Source organism: Microtus pennsylvanicus, chromosome 5, assembly GCF_037038515.1.
Source record: "Microtus pennsylvanicus isolate mMicPen1 chromosome 5, mMicPen1.hap1, whole genome shotgun sequence".
NCBI lineage: Eukaryota > Metazoa > Chordata > Mammalia > Rodentia > Cricetidae > Microtus > Microtus pennsylvanicus.
Window position 1 is genome coordinate 50,899,785 of NC_134583.1, and position 16,782 is coordinate 50,916,566.

General features: G+C 46.9%; 1 pseudogene; it reads left to right on the forward strand.

Moving 5' to 3' along the window:
• Positions 1-7,386: 7,386 nt before the first annotated feature.
• LOC142851319 (uncharacterized) overlaps positions 7,387-16,782 on the forward strand; it is a 31,773-nt pseudogene continuing 22,377 nt past the window's right edge.

Below are 16,782 nucleotides of genomic sequence, written 5' to 3' on the forward strand. Positions count from 1 at the left end.
AATCTCCGAGTTCTAGGCTAGCCTGGTCTACAGAGTGAGTTCTAGGACAGAGTTACACAATAAAACCCTGACTTGAAAAAAACAATAAATAAAATGTATCTGTATATGTGAGTGTGCATATTTGCATTAGCTCATGCATTCAGGTCCTTGAAGAACCCAGAGGAGGGCATTAGGTCCCCTGGAGCTGAAGTTAAAGAGATGTTAGCTGCCTGACGTGGGGCTGGGAACTGAAACCGAGAGCAGCCAGTGCTCTTAACCACTGAGCCATCTCTCTGCTTGGGTCAAGGCTTCACCCCAGCCCCTGGCACCCCTATATCCAAGGAGTCTGGAATGTTTGGGTGGAAAGTTCCATCCCAAGCCCCCTCCCCTGGGAGTTGCCCCAGTCCAGACTCCCAGTCCAGACTCCCAGTCCAGACTCCACCTCTGAGAAAGCCCACCAAACGGTGACCCCTCTCCCAGAGATGCCCATAACCACGGGGTATTTAAACAGCAACCCGGAGAACAAACATGTGGTTTCCTGGTTTCCTTCCCCATCTCCTCTCTGAGGGCCTGGAAGGCCACCTGGGTGCGTTAGTATCCATTGAACCTGGGCTTTCTTTAATTTGGTTTGATTTTGATTATTGTGTAGGCAGAGGGGTTTTCAGGCTGTAAAAACTTTTCACTCTCATCATTTTATTGATTTTTGTTTGTTTCTTTGTTTCTGCTCTTAAATGTATTTTTATTAAGATTTATTAATTTTTATGTATACAGTGTTCTGTCTGTCTGCTTGCTGGCCAGAAGAGGGAACCAGATCTCATTATAGATAGTTGTGAGCCACCATGTGGGTGCTGGGAGTTGAACTCGGAACCTCTGGAAGAGCAGTCAGTGCTCTTAACCGCTGAGCCATCTCTCCAGCCCCCAGGCACTCTACTCTTATCGAGCAGGGGGCAGGTATAGAGGTTAGAGGACAACTTTCCAGAGTAGAGCTTCTCTACTATAACGTGGGTCCTGGGTTAAATTCAGGTTATCTGGGGGCTGGAGAGATGGCTCAGAGGTGAAGAGCACTGGCTGCTCTTCCAGAGGTCCCAAGTTCAATTCCCAGCACCCACATGGTGGCTCACAACCATCTATAATGAGATCTGGTGCCCTCTTCTGGTGTATAGGCATACACGCAGGCAAAACACTGTATATATTAAAACGAACAAACAAACAAAAGATTTATAAAGCCGGACAGTGGTGGTGGCACACACCTTTAATCCCAGCACTCAGGAGGCAGAAGCAGGCAGATCTCTGTGAGATTGAGGTCAGCCTGGTCTACAGAGCGAGTTTCAGGACAGGCTCTAAAGCTACAGAGAAACCCTGTCTCACAAAACAAATAAACAAACAAAAACAAAACAACAACAACAGAAAATCCCGGCTGTCAGGCTTGGCAGCAAGCACTATTACCACTGGGCCATCCAGTCAGTCCCCTTTAGTGTGTGCGTGTGTGTGTGTGTGTGTGTGTGTGCGTGTGTGCGTGTGTGCGTGTGTGCGTGTGTGTGTGTGTGTGCGTGCGTGTGTGCGTGCGTGTGTGCGTGTGTGTGTGTGCGTGTGTGTGTGTGCGTGTGTGCGTGTGTGTGCGTGTGTGCGTGTGTGTGTGTGCGTGTGTGCGTGTGTGTGTGTGTGCGTGCGTGTGTGTGTGCGTGCGTGCGTGTGCGTGCGTGTGTGTGTGTGCCTGTGTGTGTGTGCGTGTGTGTGTGTGTGTGCGTGTGTGTGTGTGCGTGTGTGTGTGCGTGTGTGTGGTGTGCGTGTGTGCGTGTGTGTGCGTGTGTGCGTGTGTGTGTGTGTGTGCGTGTGCGCGCGCGCGTGTGTGTGTGTGTGTGTGTGTGTGTGTTTTGAGACAGGGTCTCATTGTAGCTCAGGCTGTGCCCAAAGCCAGCCTTAAACTCCTAATCCCTCTGCCTCCCTTTTTAAAAGAGAAGAGTTAAGATGAGAAATGGTTGATTTGCTATTAACTGTTAGAAGCCCCAGCCCCACTCATATACATGTTACCTGGGCAGTGGTGGCACTTGGGAGGCAGAGGCAGGCAGATCTCTGTGAGTTCAAGGGTAGCCTGGTCTACAGTGTGAGTTCTAGTACAGCCAAAACTACACAGAGAAGCCCTGTTTAAAAAAAAAAAAACCCAAAATAATAAATTTATTTATTACACACGGCTCCCATATATGTAATGTGTCTGTATGTGTGTCTGTGTATGTGTTTAAGAAGAGTAAATGGAGAACAGTGGCCAGTTAATTTAGACATTCAAATGTTTAAAATGTATCCCATTTGTTTTGTGGGGGAAGTAAAGCGGAGTGAGTATATGTGTATCATGGCGTGTGTGCAGAGGTCAGAGGACAAATTGCTGGAGACATTTTCTCATTTTGTCATGTAGGTCCTGGGGATTGGACTAGGGTTTTGGGTTTGGCATCTGAGCCATCTCACTAGCCCTTAAACTTTCAAATTTGAGTGTATATTAGGTATCTATGCAGAAGTCAAACATACAGATGGATCTTGGATCTAAATGTGGAGTTCAGAACAGATGGATCAAGGATTTTATTTGAAGATTGGTAGAGTATCCATGACATTTAAATCCACAAAACCAGAGACTGGAGAGACAGACAATCTGGCAGTTTGGAGCATGTACTGCTCTTACAGAGGAACAGAGTTTGGTTCCTAGCACTTATGCTGGGCAGCTCAGAACGCTTGTAACTCCAGCTCCAGCATATAAGATGCCCTCTTCTGACCCCTTTGGGCATTACACTCACATGCACATATACAAACATATATACAAATAATTAAACTCACTCAAAACTTTTTTCTTTTGCTTTAATGACCCTTTCTTTCCCTGAACTGTGTGAACATTTTAATTCCTATGTAGAAAAGGATTGTGCATATTAAAAGTGAAGCCTTAATACTTGGTGTCCGGCTGACTATCCTTTGGAAGAGGACTGGGTGAAGCGATATTTTTGCAACGTCACCTCCCTCTGAGGTTGTTTATATTATGTAATTCAGATACAACATATTTGACTTTAACACCTCAGCCTAATGAATTTATCATTGTTTTTCAAAATATTATGCACAGTCCAGACAGAATCAGTGGGTTTTCTTCTGGTCACACACTCTTGCCTCAGGGATATTATTATACTTTCTGTTCCTTCTGCCTGAAGCACTCTTCCCTCAGGTGGAAGTAGACCTCTTGCTCGGTTCCTCCATCTTTTAGCTCAGGTCTCATCTTATCTGAATGAACCCTCTACGCTGACTAACCAGATTCTAGTAGCAAGTTTCCTTTGCTGCTCTGGGTTTCCTCTTAGCCCTCCAATACAGACAGCGGACCCTGTGAGTGCTAGGTCTGGTCTATACAGTGAGTTCCTGCTACTAGTGAAACTGTTAGTATTCAGACATCTGTACTGGCCTGCCCTTGGGGTCCTGGCAGGATACCTCCTCAGCTGCAGCCACTAAGAGTTACCCCCTATGTTTGTTCCCTTCTAAAAAGGTGGGCCTTGTCCACTTCCCGTATCTCCCACTCCCTCTCCCTCCTTCCCTCCCTCCCTCCCCCCTCCCTCCCTCCCTCCCTCCCTTTCTCTCTCTCTCTCTCTCTCTCTCTCTCTCTCTCTCTCTCTCTTTCTCTCTTCTGCCACTCTTGTCCCCAGGGACCAGTCTCTGCCCCTTCTCTCTCCTCTTCAAATAAACCTCCTATGTGAGCCTTGTTGCATGGTATGACTTCACTTCACAGTGTTTTAAATAAATTACAACAGAAACCCTGTTTCTTTTTTATAATATTTATTTATTTATTTATTATGTATACAATGTTCTGTCTGTATGTATGTCTGCAGGGCAGAAGAGGGCACCAGACCCCATTACAGATGGTTGTGAGCCACCATGTGGTTGCCGGGAATTGAACTCAGGAACTTTGGAAGAGCAGGCAATGATCTTAACCACTGAGCCATCTCTCCAGCTCCAGAAACCCTGTTTGAAACAAAGAAAATGCTCCACAGTCATGAAATCCCAGCCCACTCTAATCAGCACAGCTACGTGGTAGCAGGGTTTTTGTTTGTGTGTTTTTCCCACTTTGTTTTGTTTGCTAGCCTTGCTGAAAACCTGCACCAGACTCTCAAGCATCTCCCCATTTCAGGATGGATGGCTGGGAACCCACTGTGTAGCTGAGCCTCATTTTAAACCCCTGATCTTGCTGCCTCCACCTTCCAATTAAGCTAAGTGGTTAAGAGGACTGGTTGCTTTTCCAGGGGACCTGGGTTCAAGTTCCAGCATCCACATGGTGGTTTGTAGCTGTCTGTAACTCCAGTTCCCGGGGCTCCAATGTCCTACCATGGCCACTCTGTGCCATAGGAATCTAGCAAATCACTATGTGGGTGGACATTAGAATGAACAATCTTGTTTTTTTTTTTGAAGTACTTTGACCTTGAAGAGTCCTTGTGACTTGTGGAAAACAGTGATTGTTTTGCTGAAGGGGCATCGTAGCCATTCCATGACTTTGTTCACAAGACACCTCAGGCACACCTGAGGCTCTTGTGTTATATTGTGTATTGCAAACGATACATAATAAAGGACTAACGACATGAAGGCCTGTGATGCTCTCCTTTCCTAAGACAGGTAAATTAGATTCGAAACCTTGATATGAGGAAATACTCTGTAATTTTCAACAAATACGTCTTTATACAGCTTTCCAGGTTCAGAACATCAGAAGAGGCTGGACCTTCTGGCTGCCACATAGGCCTTGATCTTGGGAGTGCCATTTTTCAATCAATCTGCACTATATGGTGCATCCTGACATCCCCGAGTCCCAGGCACTTATATAATGCACAGACGTACATGCAGGCAAAGCATCCATATAAATAACGTATTTAAAAAGGCAGACTTTTAGCCTCTAGCAAGAGCTAGAGGAACATCTCAGTGATAGCTTACTTGTCTAGCTTACATAAGGCCCTGGTTTGATTGTTTTAGCATTACACACACAAAAAAATTTTGCTACTGTTGCAGATTTATAAAGTACTGTTGACTGAGATTTCTGTCCTGCCTGGTCCTGCAGTCGTTCAGCCCCAAAGAAACACTGATTGGCCTATTAGCTCAGGCTTCTTATTAACTCTAATAACTTATATTAGCCCATAATTCTTGTCTGTGTTAGTCATGTGGATTGGTGTCTTTTATCAGTGAGGCGTCCTCATCTTGCTTCCTCTGTGTCTGGCTTCCTCTTTGACAACTGCAGACTGACTCTTTCCTCTTCTCAGAATACTCCTGTTCTGGTCACCCCACCTCTACTTTCTGCCTGGTCACCCTGCCTATACTTCCTGCCTGGCTACCGGCCAATCAGTGCTTTATTAAAGCAGTACAACTGATAACTCTTTACAGGGTACAAGATCATTGTCCCGGGGGCTGGAGAGATGGCTCAGAGGTTAAGAGCATTGCCTGCTCTACCAAAGGTCCTGAGTTCAATTCCCAGCAACCACATGGTGGCTCACAACCATCTGTAATGGGGTCTGGTGCCCTCTTCTGGCCAGCAGGCATACACACAGACAGAATATTGTATACATAGTAAATAAATAAATATTTAAAAAAAAAGATCATTGTCCCACAAAATTTCCAGGATTGTTTTGAAGTGAAAATTTCTAATTATTAAGGATGATAAACATTTCCCTTCCTATTTAGCCTTCCATATTTAGCAGTTGGTTATATATAGATGTATTTGCTGTTGTTTGAGATGGTCTCACTCAATAGCTCTTGTTAGCTGGGAACTTACTGTGTAACTTGCCCTGGCTTGAACTCTGGGCTATTCTCCTGCCTCACCTCCTGAGTGCTGAGATTACAGACACTGGCCTGCACATCCATTTTTTGTGTCTGTTGTTTTACCAGTGAACATGTAGACTCCTTACAAGTCAGAGTAAAAAGTCTAGCACACAATCCACAGAATGGGAGAGAGTTTCAGCTAATGTAGCTCAAGAATCTATTTAGAAAATTATTGTTATGGGCTGGAGAGCCAGTTCAATGGCTGAGAGCATTGGCTGCTCTTCCCTAGGACCCTGGCTCGATTCCCAGCACTCACTTGGTAGCTCCTGTGTCAGGGGCTCTAAGACCATCTTCTGCCCTCCGTGGGCACTGCCTGCACATATGGTGCACACAGGCAGCCTCAATACCAATACACATAAAATAAAAACAAGGGAGGGGGTAAGGGTAGACAGTTTTGAACTTCTAATCTTCCTGTCCCTACCCCTCAGGTGCTGGGACTATAGGTGTGTTCTACCCATTTGTCTTATTGGATTTTGTTAGTGTTTTTGAGACAGGGTCTTGCTTTGTAGCTCAGGCTAACCTTAACGCAAACCCTATCTCTGTCCCGGAACTGCTAGATTACAGGCTTCCACCACCATCTCTGGTATTTTTATGTATAAATCTTTACTCATTTGAGATAGTCTTTGCTTGAATTTTGGTGGAGACATTTCTCTCAAGCAATTACTACTGTCTTCTGGAAGCCCTGTTCAGTGTTCATAGTTTTGAATTCCCTTGTAATTTTTTGTTATATCGAGAATTTAAATATTTATCCACAAATGTAACTTTTACTCTTTTTGCTATTGAGTTCCTATATGTCTTTAAAATATTTACCATTTTAATCCCTGGGAGTTTATTTAATGTATAATGAGGAACTCAGCATTTTTTTTTCCCTCGAAGTCTTCATTTTCTAGGGCATTCCTGCGAGAGTTAACCCTCCCTATGGCCATATTTGGAAATACTGCTTTACACAGGCCTGATCAAGTTTGTGTACATTTGCTCCGTCTCGTGCTTTTTGGTTGATCTCATGTTCTATTTTTGGCTATAGTCTCAGATCCTGCTGAGCAAGTTCAAAAGGAACGTCTCGCCCCCTGCTGGCGGGCGCCGGTAGTCCTGCGAAGAAGGGACAAAAGCCACCACGTGGCTCACGTCCTGGTCGGTCTAGGTGCTCCTGGGAACGAACCTCAGGCTTGCTAGGCAAGGGCCCCGCCCCTAATTAACCTTTTTACAAGCTTTTTTTCTGCTCGGGTCTAGAGCGCCCCCGGTGCCAAGTCTCCAGCACCAGGTAAAACCGGCTTTGCTCTGTCTGCTGCCTGGTGCGCTGTCCCTGCTAGATCGAGGGTACGAGGTTTTGGACGGGTTTGCGTGGTCACTGTGAGGAGTTAGGCTCTGAGCGTTGCCCCTCTTCCCACTTCCCAGGCCCCTATTTTCTCTTTGCACGAACTTGATTGCATCCTTTCCGGTCGAGGAATTATAATTGAAACACTAGTCCGTCACAGAGGGAGAAACATGTCTTTCAATATATGACGTTGAATATATATCTCTGAGAGTCGTATAAGGAGCTAGCCTTGGAAGCCTAGAGTAAGGTTTGGTGGCTAAAGTCACAGCGAGATGCAGAGGGTCTCAGAGGATGGAGGGAAGGCACGAAGGACAGAATTGAGGAGCGCGGTCCAGCAGATGCTGAGGCTGGGTTTTTACACCACTTCTCGGCAGCCCGCCCAGAGGTGCGTGTGCGCAGCCGCAGTCCCATAGCGGGACCGAGCGTTCCCAGCAGAGGGCACTCACGGGCAGGACATTCCACAGGCTCACCCCCGGTGACCCAGAAGCTGCACCTATGGCTTGGGTTTTGCTGGCTACTGTTTGATCATGCCCTGACAACCCAGTTCTGGAAAACCAAGTCATAATCTATCCAAAAATACAACTTAGAGACAGGTTAACTATCCAGTGGCTACAGCATTCGGCGGACAAAACAAGTGATCAATGCCAGGCTCCGCTACATAGAGAATTTGAGGCCACCCAGGGTTAAGGAGGATTCTATGTCAGAACAAACCCCTTAAAGTCCCATTGTCTCTCGGGCCCTGAAATCGCCTTTCCTAGCTCTGTCGGAGTACCCTGCCTCTCTGGTGAACACACGTAACTAGTCTTTGAAGGTAGTATTTCTTTTCAATGAATTCTTATTTGTTTATTACCGCCCTGTAAACAGGCTTGGGAAATACCATTCGTTCTAAGATGTATTTAATTCAAGCACACCAGGGTCCTTCACCTGGGGCTTGACTCAAGTAGAATAATCAGGACCCAGGGTGGCTCATGAAACATTGGGAACTGTTTCAACTTCTTAGGCAGATGTGCAATAATTTTGGAAAGAAGTCCAGTAGTTTTTCTGATTACCAAGGAGTTCGTAAGTTTAGTTTGTAGGTCTAGGCTCAGAACAAGCGGCTCAGACATTAAGTGCACTTACTGCTCTTCCAGAGGACCTGTTTCAGGCGGCTTACAATTGCCTGTAAGCTTAGCTCCGGGAAACTCAACGCTCTTTTCTGGCCTCAGTGCAGACACACAAAGTTAAAAATAAAAATAAACCTCCTTTTTCGTTTGTTTGCTTTCAAGACAGGGTTTCTCTGTGTAACAGCCTTGGATGTCCTGGAACTTGCTCTGTGGACCAGGCTGGTCTTGAACTCACAGAGATCCACCTGCCTCTGCCTCCCGAGTGCTGGGGTTAAAGGTGTGCACCACCATCACCCAGCATCAAAAATAAATCTTACAAGGAAGAAATACAGGCTGAACATAGCTGTGCACTCTGGTGGTGAAGGCAAACAGACATTCCAAGCCAACCAGGGCTACATAGTAAGAATCTGAAAAAACAATGCAGGCCTCAAATCACTGCTGGGCTAGGGATGTAGGGCCATAACACATAACCCAGATGTGGGGGCACATGTCCATGGTGGAGAGATGAGTACCCGAGGATCCAGAGTTCAAGGCTTCCTTTGGTTACACAGCCACTCTGAGAACCTGCTTCTAGATAAACAGATTGCAAATGAAAGGCAGTAAGAATCAATGTTATAAATTCAGAACCCTTCAGGGAAGGAGCCCCTGACCCAGGCCTGGCCTCTCTAAGCAGAGTTCTGCAAAGTTGCTTCAGCCCGGCCTTCACTCTCTTCCTTACAGATGGGCTCAGCTCCACCCAGGAAAACTCCGAGGCCCAGTTTTTTCCTTTTAAAGCCAGGTTAGGCTCAAATAAACGTACTTCTGCATTTTTGGCATTTAAATAGAAATCCTTCCCTGGTGGGTTTTTCCCCTGAGTTAGTCATGCGAAGGCTCCATGCCTCACTTACCACTAAGTTTCAGGTGCCTGGGCCGTTCTTTTGCACGCATGCTGCTCACGACCCTTCTTCACCTCCTCGCATTGGAGTCCCTGGGGAAACTTGGGTGCTGACTTCAATGGGTTGGGATTTTCCTTAGGGTGTGTGTGTGTGTGGGGTTAAACGCGTGGGGGGGGATTAAAACGTGTATTTTTATAGTATAAAAGAAAAAGAGAGAATACAGGTTGTTCTAATTGTGGAAAAGAAAGGCATGGAATCCTTTTAATAGACTTAATACAATAACTTTGTATCTTTTATTTTAAGATTTTTTTTTTTTTGAGAAAGGGTTTCTCTGCAGCTTTGGAGCCTGTCCTGGAACCAGCTCTTGTAGACTAGGCTGGCTTTGAACTCACAGAGATCCGCCTGCCTCTGCCTCCCAAGTGCTGGGAGTAAAGCTGTGCACCACCACTGCCTGGTTTTTTATTTTATGCGTGTGAGTGCTTTGCCTGCATGTATGTAAGTACACCATGTGTGTGCACGGTGCCTATGGAGGCAAGAAGAAAGCATTGTTTTCTCTGGAACTGGAGTTAGAGATGAATGTGAGCAGCTAGGAATGGAGCCTGGGTTCTCTACGAGATCAGCAAATGCTCTTGATCGCTGACCCGTGTCTCTAGCCCCAACAACGTTGCTTCTAACATAGGTTTCCTAAGAATTCATATTTTGCATTGCTAAAATTATATCGGACTTAACTCTATGTTAGGAACAGATCTGTTTTATAGTCTACCTTTTTATAATACGTTGCAAACATTTGTGCATGTGTGTGTTTGCGTGTATTCATGCGTGTGTAGGCAATGTTCATGCATGGGATTATAAGAGCCTGATATTAAGGTCCCTCTCCACTTTATTTACTTATTTATTTAAAGACAAAATCTCTTACTGAATCTGTAGCTTGCAGTTTTGGCAGATTGGCTGGCCAGGAGCCCCAGGCCCTACCCTTCTCTGCCCTCCCCTAGCCCTGGGGTCTGAGCCTGAGCTGCCACACCCAGCCTCTTACATGGGTCCCTGGGGATCTGAACTCGATTCTCATGCTTGCACACAAGCACTTTGCACACGGGTACTTTACACACTGAGCCATCATCTCCGTAGTCCCCCACTAGCAAGCAATGTTCTGTCTTTTATTTGGGTTTTATTGTTGTTTTGAAACAGGGTTTCTCTGTGTAACAGCCTTGGCTGTCCTAGAACTCACTCTATAGACCAGGCTAGCCTGGAACTCACAGAGATCCACCTGCCTCTGCCTCCCAAGTGCTGGGAGGATTAAAGGCATGCGCCACTGCTACCCAGCTTGTTTACCTGTTTTTGAAATAAGATCTCACTGATTGGACTAGGACTGCCTATGTAGACAGGCTGGCTTCAAGTTTACAGAGATCCATCTGCCCCTGCATCCCTAGTACTGGGGCTGAAGGTGTGCGCCACCATGTCTGGCTGCTTATTTATCTTTTTTTTTTTTTAATAATTTTATTTAACTTTAGTTCATGTGAGTTGGTGTAAAGGTGTCAGATTCCCTGGGACTGGAGTTACAGACAGTTGTGAGCTGCCATGTGGGTGCTGTGAATTGAACCCGGATTCTCTGAAAGAGGAGCCAGTGCTCTTAACCGCTGAGCCATCTCTCCAGCCCCCTGCTTATTTATCTTAAGATTGGGTCTCATCCCCAGATGATATCAAACTCTGAGTTTCTTTGGATCCTTCTGCCTCCACGCCCTCTGTGCTGGGATGCAGGAGCGTACCATTGCACTCAGTGTATATGGGGCTGGCACTGGGACCTCACCCATGGGGCTCTGCCCACTGCTTCATATTTAGTGTCTGCTTTTCCGCCATGCAGCACACTTCATTTCCCCTTGGTTGTACATTTTTGCCTGGGTTTCAGGTGTGTGTGGTGTCATCTTCTCTTCCTGGCGATGAATTCTCTGCAGCAGTCTCACCTGTTGCTTTTATCCATTTGGCAGCTATGGGTGAATATCAACTGCCTGCCAGTTTTTTTGAGACAAGGTTTCTCTGTGTAGCCTCGGATGTTCTGGAACTCTCTCTGTAGACCAGGCTGGCCTCGAACTCACAGAGATCCGCCTGTAAGACAACTTACAGGAATCAGTTCTCTCCTTCCTCCACATGGAGCACAGGATGACAAACCAGTGACCTGGAGTTTCTCAGGCCTGATCTGCCTGAGAAACACTAAGGAGGCCTAGAAGGATGCTAAAGGGGAGATGTCAAAGAGAAGATGGACCAGGTGATCTGGGGCCCTTAGGGCTAGGAACACAGTAGCTTTTAGATCTGATAAATGAGAAACCTCAAAGGATTTAAGTACAGAACTTCCAAGAACTGATTTCCTACTTATCTGTTTATTTGGTTCTTTTTTTTTTTCGGGGTGAGGAGGGGTAGGTGGGTATTAAGATAGGCTCTTATGTTGCCTAAACTGGACTTGAACTTGTTATATAGCTTGTGAAGATCTAAAATTCTGGATCTTCCTGACTCCAACTGAGATTGCAGGCATATGCCCACCAGGTCTGGTTTTATTTATTGTTTTTTATTCGTTTTTCAAGACACGGTTTCTTTGTATAGCCTTGGCTGACCTGGAACTCTCTCTGTAGACCAGGCTGGTCTCGAACTCACAGAGATTTGCTTGTTTCTGCCTCCTGAGTGCTGGGATTAAAGGCGTGCGCCATCACCGCCCCTGCCCAGCTGCTGGGAATTAGAACTCAGGTCTCTGCTTGCATGGTGAGAACTTACCTCCTGAGCTGTCCAGCAGCCCTCATCTGACTTTTTTGGCGAGACTGCCCCTGACCACCCTAGTTAGTACAATGTTTTTAACCCCTGTGCCTGCTTTCTTAGTTTGAGCTTTTCTTTGTGATGGATATTTCCGCTTAATATAAACACATATATGATGTACGATCTGAGTATGAGTTCTTCAGCAGCAGTGTCCGGCCAAATCTTGGTTTGTTTTTTTCTTTTACTTATATCCCCGACTACCGCGAACAGTGCCTGGAGCGTGGCAGGTAACTGGTAAATGTTGAGTTCAGGGGATAATGCACCAGTCTGATGGCCGCTGAGGCCGACTGCGGGGTTCACTCATTCACTGTTCACTCAGCTGTTGCCAAGCGAGTTTTTTGCATCCACTGTATAAAGATCCTGGTCCAGCAATGTTGTGTCCAGGGTCCTCTTGTGTTAAGGAGTAAAGCGAATGAAAGAGGTGGTTCCAGTGGGTTTCAGGAGCATCCTGGGGTTTCCGGAGTAGCCTGGTGTTTCAGGAGCAGCCTGGTGTTTCGGGAGTAGCCTGGTGTTTCAGGAGCAGCCTGGTGTTTCAGGAGCAGCCTGGGGTTTTGGGAGCAGCCTGGGGTTATGGGAGCAGCCTGGGGTTTCTGGAGCAGCCTGGTGTTTCGGGAGCAGCCTGGGGTTTGGGGAGCAGCCTGCTGTTTCAGGAGCAGCCTGGGATTTCGGGAGCAGCCTGGGGTTTCGGGAGCAGCCTGGTGTTTCAGGAGCAGCCTGGGGTTTCGGGAGCAGCCTGGGGTTTCGGGAGCAGCCTGGGGTTTCAGGGGCAGCCTGGAGTTTTAGGGGCAGCCTGGGGTTTCAGGGGCAGCCTGGAGTTTTAGGGGCAGCCTGGGGTTTCAGGGGCAGCCTGGAGTTTTAGGGGCAGCCTGGGGTTTCAGGGGCAGCCTGGAGTTTTAGGGGCAGCCTGGTGTTTCAGGAGCAGCCTGGAGTTTTAGGGGCAGCCTGGTGTTTCAGGAGCAGCCTAGTGTTTCAGGAGCAGCCTGGTGTTTCGGGAGCAGCCTGGTGTTTCGGGAGCAGCCTGGGGTTTCAGGGGCAGCCTGGAGTTTTAGGGGCAGCCTGGGGTTTCAGGGACAGCCTGGGGTTTCAGGGGCAGCCTGGGGTTGCAGAGGTCTGCAGAGTAAAGGACGTTACCATAAAGCAGACAGCTTTCATCTGATGCCTCGGAGCTCTAGGCTTGTGCCCCGGGCATAGAGTACCACAGTAGGGCCAGGGCTCCACTGCCACGGCGTAAGCTGTGGCGGCTGAGACCTGCCTGGATCCACCGTCCCTTCCTTTATTAATCCCTTGTTAACTGGGGCCAACCAAGCTCTTGAGCAGGTTATGTCGGTCACTGGAGAGGGACTGAGAAGACCCGCCAGTTAGACAGATAGCAATCAAGAGATACATGTGGTTAACTAGTGTTTTCCCATTGGTTTATTTATGTAGAGTTGAGAGGACAGCTTTCAGGGGTCAGTTCTTGCCTTCCAGGTTGCTGAAGTAAGATGTTCCTTTTCTTCTTCTTCTTCTTCTTCTTCTTCTTCTTCTTCTTCTTCTTCTTCTTCTTCTTCTTCTTCTTCTTCTTCTTCTTCTTCTTCTTCTTCTTCTTCTCCTTCTCCTTCTCCTTCTCCTCCTCTTCCTCCTCCTCCTCCTTTCTTTTTTTGTTTTTTGAAATAGGGCTTCACTATATAACAGCTCTGACTGTTCTAGAACTCACTCTGTAGAACCAGGCTGGCCTCAGAAATCTGCCTGCCTCTGCCTCCCAAGGGCTGGGATTAAAGTTGTGCGCCACCACCACCACCACCACCCAGCTGGTAAAATGTTTCTTGTTTCTACAGCCTTGCTGTCATCTAGGCTGACGGGCCTGCAGTCTTCTGGGCATTTCTTCTGTCTCCACTTCCTCTCTTGCTATAGGCATGTTGGAATTACAGACATGAGCCGCTGCACTCAGATGTTAACTTTTGGCTTTTTTTTTTTTTAACAATTGTTTATTTTCTTGTTTCTGTGTGTTGTTGGCGCACACATGGAGATTAGAGGGCAATCTACGCAGGGACCTGACTCTCCTTCCACCTATGGGTTCTGGACATTGAACTCAGGTCATCAGCTTGGTGCTAGCCCCTCCCCCGGCCCCTGTCTTCCTCACTGCTTTCCTCCTAGGTTCTGGGAATCAAATCTGGATGGTCAGGCTGCACGGCTAGCACCGGGCCACCCAGGTTTCTCTCTTTCTCTGTCTCTGTATTTCTCTGGTACTGGCGATTGAACCCAGAACTTAGACACGCTAGGCAAAAGCTCTACCACTAAACTACATCTCCAGCCAACCAGTGGGCTTTCCAACATGGAAGTTCCCAAAGGACTGACACACATGATACTATGGTTTGATTCTATTTCCCAGAATGTTGAGCCAGATGGATGGGACACATCTGTAATTCCAGTACTCATGACCTACATACACAACGAGTTCCAGGACAGTCAGGGCTACGTAGTCGGATCCTGTCTTTTTTTTTTTTTTTTTGGCTTTTTCGAGACAAGGTTTCTCTGTAGCTTTGGAGCCTGTCCTGGAACTAGCTCTTGTAGACCAGGCTGGCCTCAAAGTCACAGAGATCCACCTGCCTCTGCCTCCCAAGTGCTGGGATTAAAGGCATGTGCCACCGCCGCCGGGCTGGATCCTGTCTTAAAAGAAAGAAAAAAGGTTTCCACGTTGGAAACGGAGTCCCTCAATTGATAAGATAAAGGTGTTTGGAGTAGGCCTTTGAGAGGTAATTAGGATGAGGTAATCTCATGAGAGTGGGACCCTGTAGTGGCCTCCCTGGCCGTGTCATATGATGCCTTCCACCATGTTGGTTCAGCAAGAAGGCCCTCACCAGATGCCAATTAGATGTTGGCCCTGTGCTCAGGAACTTCCCAACCTCTAAAACTGTGTGCCAAAAAATTCTCTGATCTACAAATTACTACCAATGGACTAAGACAGCAAATAAACTAAGACAAGAGAGCCAGGAGGGGAATTTGCCTCCTCTGCCTGCACAGAGAGTCCATAAGGACTCTGAAGAAAGACATATCCAACACCCACATTGTACTGGGAACAGTTTAGACTTCGGGGAACTTAGGAGTCAGGTGTGGTGGCTCAGAGACGGTATCAGTAGGATCAGGACTTCAAGGCCAGCCTTGGCTACCTGAGACCTAAATCCAGAAGCAAACAAATTATCCCCAATAATAGAAATTATGATAGCCGTGTGGGGTAGAGATTCATGCTGCAAAGCCAAGCAGAGAGCTGGGGAGTGTGGTGAGATCTGAGTGTGGACCGAGCAGATGCCCCAGTGAAGACAGACAGGAGGAGAAAACAGGCCTGTGAATACCTGGGGGAACTTGAGGAGAGAAGCCGGCCTGGCTAGTTTCCATACCTGGAGACCTGGGAACGGAGCATAGTGAGGGCAGCTGACCTGGAGCTACGGGAAGAGAAGAAAGGGCAAGGCAGGTGAGCCCAGGACCGAGAGGCCAGCTCTGGTTTCAGTCTGGGTGGAGAATGGAAGATTTTGAGGCAAGATTGTTCTGTTAGTTTTTGAGAGGGTTTCATGTAGTCCAGCCTAGAACTCTATGTAGCCTGACATTGACCTTCTAATCTTCCTGTCTCTACCCCAAGTGCAGTGACAGGCATGTGCCCATTATGTTTGTTTATGACCCTAAAACAGCTGGAGCTCTTGGGAATCCCACTAGCCTGGGGATGAAGCTCCTTACTATGGCCCTTTAAGGCTAGGAGGAAAATAACTTGGTTTTATTTATTTATTTCTATTGCTCTCTTCACTGTTTCTTCTCATTCTCCCCCACATTGTTATTATTTCATAAATACCTGGAGCTGGGCTGGGTGGTGGTGGCACACACTGTTGATCCCAGCACTCAGGAGGCAGAGACAGGCGGCTCTCTGTGAGTTCAAGGCTAGCCTGGTCTACAGAGCTATTCCAGGACAACTAGGACTGTCACACGGAGAAACCCTGCCTTGAAAACCATAAATTGTGAACAAATAAATAATAAATACTCAGATCTTTGCAGTGGTCCTGCATCCTGTTACTGACTGTATTTGTTTCCCTATGCTGTATTCTGAATGTGTTCCACCGTTCTGTATTTTGCTTCTCTACCTTACCCTGTAGCCTTAGTCGCTAGGGTAATATTTCCGGGCAAAGCATCTATTGCGTGACGATGGATGTCTAAGGCTCCTCCTAAGATGCTGGCACTGCTGTGGGCCTGATCTTCCTCTTCTCTGGAGCTTGGGAGTTATATATATAAATGCTGATTTTGTGGTTCTGGGGATAGAGCGTCAAAACTAAGTAAGGACTATGCCACTTAGTCACATTCTCAGCCCAGAATTAAAAATGTTAAATTGATTAAGAGCACATTTTGCTCTTGTAGAGGACCCAGGTTCTATTCCCAGCACCAACATGGTGACTCCCAGCCATCTGTGACTCCGCACTGCCCTCTTCTGGCTGCTGCAGTCACCAGGCACATGCGGTACACATACGTATGCAGAATTAAATAAATAAACCCTACAAAATGAAAATGTCACTGGGAGGTGGTGGCGCACACCTTTATTATAGTCATTGGGAAACAGAGGCAGGTGGATCTCTGCAGGCTGTGCCTGGTCTGCAAGTAAGTTCTTGACTATCAAGAACAGCATGGAGAGACCCTATCTTTAAAAAAAGTAGCATTTGGGCTGGAGAGATGGCCCAGAGGTTAAGAGCACTGGCTGCTCTTCCAGAGGACCTGAGTTCAATTCCCAGCAACCACATGGTGACTCACAACCATCTGTACTGAGATCTGGTGCCCTCCTCTGGCGTGTGGGCATACATCCAGGCAGAATGTTGTATACATAATAAATAAATAAATCTTTAAAAAAGTAGCATTTTATTGTTTGTTTACAATTTCA